Source organism: Pteropus vampyrus, unplaced genomic scaffold (assembly GCF_000151845.1).
Source record: "Pteropus vampyrus isolate Shadow unplaced genomic scaffold, Pvam_2.0 Scaffold24, whole genome shotgun sequence".
NCBI classification, from domain to species: Eukaryota; Metazoa; Chordata; class Mammalia; order Chiroptera; family Pteropodidae; genus Pteropus; species Pteropus vampyrus.
Window position 1 is genome coordinate 9,099,786 of NW_011888805.1, and position 4,800 is coordinate 9,104,585.

Here is a 4,800-nt window from a genome sequence, read left to right on the forward strand (position 1 = left end):
TTGAAATTTTTTTTCCCATGCAACTGTCCTCTTCCCTGGCTCAATAAATAACACACTATATCCTAATGATGCACATTTAGGGAAAATACAACTTCCTGAGACCAGTGATCTAATGTAACAGAAGCATTTCAAACTGAAACATTTGGGACAAAGACACACTAAATGTTATTTTCGCTAAAATGTTCCTCTTCTTTCAGCCTTGTTCACATGTAGAGATCCTCTGTTTCTTGGTTCACATTCACTAAGACAGATGCCTTTATGTCATAAATACAGCAGAAGCATTCCAGAGAATTCTGGAGAGTAATGAAGAATTTGACTGAGGAACCATCTGAAGACTAACAATGTATTGTATGGAATTTCCCATGGTAAAGCTGAGGTGGTTTTTGGCTCTGTAATTACATTAAGAGTCCCCACCCTTTAAATAAGCAATTCTAGGTTCCCAAGCAATTATCTCACAGTCACACTATAAGTAGTCAGATATGCAAAGTGCCATTTACTGTTGTCACAAAGAAGTAATATGTCAAGGTCTTTCAGTTGTCACACAAGGTAACTATGGAGTGTAATTATTTTTAGCTTCAAAATCATGTACTGCTGGACTGAGTTTGATAAGCTTTCCTTTTTTTTTTTTTTAAGGAAATGAAAACAATGGGAGAATATAAGTCATAATAACTTAATTAGGTTGATTTTTGCTACAAACTGCTGAAAAACAGTCCTATTAATGTAATATACGTGAATGCTGAATTGACTTGTTTTGTTTCTCTAGGCGTGACTGAAAAGGGCATATTTGAGTCTCATTCCAATGTTGGCTCTTGTTAGCTATGCAGGCTCGAGAAGTTTTCCTCCCCACTGGTCTCATAACCTCATCCATCTATAAAATAATTGCAAATGATCCCTTTTCCTTCAATATTCTCCGATTCAGTATGTTTGTGTGTGCATCTGCTCATTTATTTATTCAATATTCTTGTGAAAAGGAAAAAAGGTAACATGATACGTATTTTGTGTGTTTTTAAAATTGATTTTCAAGGCTAGAGACAATGACTAAAATCTTAATATTGTGGTAACCTTTTTATGCCCAAATAATAACACTTTTTAAGTTGAAAGAGTATTCCTTTAGTTGGATGAACTAAATAAGGGAATGTAGACTATTGTGGGCATAAGGAACCCTAAGCTTAGAAGAAAAACGTCGTTTGTATTCTAGGGAGCTTCTAATTCTAGATGGTGGAGTGGACACTTAAATAATTGCTTCCAACAAATATAGAACAAAATGTAGAATAAACAAGTACCAGGGGGAATAAATAAATCCATAAATAAAAAAGGGATCTACTAGCTGACTGGAGAGTTTGTCAAATTTCTGAAAGATGGAAAATGAGTGATGTTGTCACAGCACAGTAAAGCCACTCGGAAGAAACTCAGGTTGGCTGCTAGGGAAGAACTAGCTGTGCTGCTCGGTAGGTGCCAGAGATGCCAGGCTTGGAATTGGCTGGAAAGAGTAGGAATGCAAAAGGAGGGAGGGTGTAAATCAGGGGGGTTAGTTAGAGGGCTGCTCCATGAGGAGTTTGGCACTTGGCCTCGGCTCCCCTTCGCCTATCAGACTGCAACCCAAATTTACAGAGTGAAACAAATGGCCTACAGTGCTTACCTGTAGGCAAAACCCAGAGAAGATGACCATGCTTGCTAAGAAGCATGCTCTTTTTAAAGTGTTTCCACGTATTAATTCCTATAAACCTCACTTAGATCTTCTGATATGGATTTAATTATTCAGAGAAGAAATGGATGCATAGGAATGTGAAGTCACTTTCTCAAGGTCACACAGCTAGTAAATAACAGTAATAATAGATAGGAAATACAGTGATGTAGTATTGTTTGGTGCAGTAGGGAATAGTACAGTAGGTATTATGATCATCTGAGTATTCTCAGGCTTTCTCTTCTTCCCCTTGTACTGCTGTGGGACCCTCAACCTCTTCTACCTGTCCATACTGCAGGAAGGGCTGTGCCATCCCAGGGGGTTTGGGCGGCATTGTGTAATGGAGAAGTATGGACTAAAGGAGAACGAGGGCCAGAAATGTGGACGAGGCCTGGGTGAAGGCTAGTTCTTCAGCGAGAGTGGGGTGAGAGAGGCAGCTGAAGCAAATGGATGGGAGAGAGAAACAAAGGCATTCAAAAAGCCTAGGATCTATGAATCACTGCATAATGTTTGAGAAACACAGTTCTCATCGTTTTGAATTTTTATGATTGGATGGCCTTTTGGAGCAATTCTCTGTGATTGGGCCATGTGAGTCATTAAACACACAACACAGGTATAAGCCATTTTCCAAATGATCCCAGGGGTGTGGTTGGAATTAGTGTCCCGTCTTGCTCTGGTGGCCTGATGGAGAATGCCTCATAAATAAAAACGCAGTAGCATCTCTCTGAAGCACTCATTTTTAGCCTTTCTAAAATGCACTGCTTTTGATATTACAGATAACCGAAGTACAATTTTTTAAACATTAGAATCATTCATATATAGAATTCATGTATAGAATGCTGTCTTTATAATTGTATATAGTATATTTTGAAATATGTATTACTAAAAAATCACATGGTGAACACATAATATTCACGCAGAACATACATAGGTAGAGATATACCATATTCCATCCTTTTGGCTTTTGTTATACTGTGGAATATTTTTGATCAGAAATAGAAATTCATGGAAGAAGGGCCCCTTTTTAATTTTATGCATCATGTGTCTAAATCACCCAACTCCTCTAAGCAGAGGAAAATGAATGCATAACCCCCATATTTTATCTTAAATTTGTACATGTGTAAACGTTTAATCTGAAATATGGCCATACTTGCTTTAATGCAAAAATGGTTTAAATCACGAGTTAATCATTTAACCCTCCACATCTACCCCACAAATCTTCAAATAAAATAAAGCAGATAGATATGAGTGAAACTTGTCGCATTCGGGAAAGACATCTCCTTAGATGCAATTGTCTGATCTCCTGACACCTTGACTTTAATTTAGATGGAAGATACAAGTAAACATTTTTAATAGCCCTCTAATACTTAATTCCCTCATATAGAAAGAAATTCAAAGGATTACCAGTAAAACCATAACAGGAATTCAAAGAATTTTGAAATCTAAATTGCTATGAGAAGGCGATGACTCTGAACAAGAACGTTTCATACAATTATATAGTAAGGGTGTAACTGGTACTGCTGCCCATGGCTCTGCCAGGGTGAGAGCAGATCGCTTAGCTCCCTCTGGAATTCTCTCTTCGTTTCCACACTCTGCTACACTTATTTCTGTAGTGGAGTTTTAAAAACAGGCCTCTTATCTCTTATCAGAGATAAGATTGCTCTATCTTATCTCTGTAGAGTAGGTTCGGGATTTAAAATTCCTGACAGACTGGGCTGAGGACCTGTCTGGATGGTCAGAGTCCTTGATTTTTGAGACAATTCTCCCATGAGCTTGGCTTGCCTTGACGCACATGCTGTGCTTTGTTCCTGGATTTTGCAATTCTGGTATCTGGGAGTGTTTTACTGGGTGTGGCAGAGGTGAGAAGAAAAGACAGCCAAAAAGGGAAATTAAAAGAGGTTCAGATTCTGTCCCGTTAATGATATTCCACTTGTACTATTCTGTGCTTCACTGTTAATCCCAATAATTTACTCTCTTTAGGTACAGAAATGAAGGAAAACTCTGTGTGTGTGTGTGTGTGTGTGTGTGTGTGTGTGTGTGTGTGTGTGTGTTTATAGATAGTTTTCTGATGAAGAACTGGAATCCTGTTGATTTAAATGGCATGAGATTGTCTTCATGATAATGAGTCACCAAATAATCATAATAAGTGGTTGCATAATGGTTTGTCCAGCTGGTTTTTCCCATATGAAGATTCAAGGTAATTAACCTGCTATCATCAACTATTTCTGAATAAGTTACTTTTAAGAGAGAACAGTTAGATTTTAAATAGAAACTCTGAATTTAATCACTGAAAGCAAAGTCCAAGTGAGACTTTGAAAGCAAGTTCCGTAAGTGAATCCTGTTTCCCTGTTCTGTGCTTTCCATTCTGGTTACTTGGTGGATAATCTTAATTTGAAATACTTCAGTGAAAATTTGTATTTCCAAATTCTGCCTCACCCAGTTATTAGTCAAGCACACCTCAATGCCCAACCCTGTTTTCAAGGCAAAAGAAAAAAAAATCTAGTTTCACTACAGATATTGAAGATTGATGAATTGCAATATGTATAGGAAGCCGGCATTTGCCGTGGTTACTTTCACGTTGGTAGACTTCATCATTGGAATAATCACTCGGAAGATGTCTAGGTGGTCAAAAGTCGAACACATTGGAAACATCAAACTGATAAAATGATTTCTAAGCTGAACCCCAACAAGCGCAAATGCTTTTGTCTCAGAACAGTATTTTATCCATATAGAATGCCTCCCTGTCCTCGCTCTGGAGAAATCTTCCCAGAAGGGCTGTTATAACTTAGGAAAGGAATCCATGCAACCTTCTGCCTGGAGCACCCTGGGCTGGGTGCCCGTGTGCAGGGCGCAGCTACACAGCTCTGCTGGGCAGCCTGCCTGTGAGATCAGGTCTTCCGGACACCACATAAATAGCCCCGACACCAAAGAGGGGCCCTACGATTGTTTTAAGAAAAGTCAAACCTCCTTTCGGCCCCATAAACACACCCTATACTTGCCTCCCCAAGTTTTCTTGCATAAGGCTCAAACACAGAGGCAGCTTTTATATCAATATCAGGAATTTAGTCCCTGGCTGAACACACTCCCCATTCTTCAATTTATGTCTTTAAAGGGTA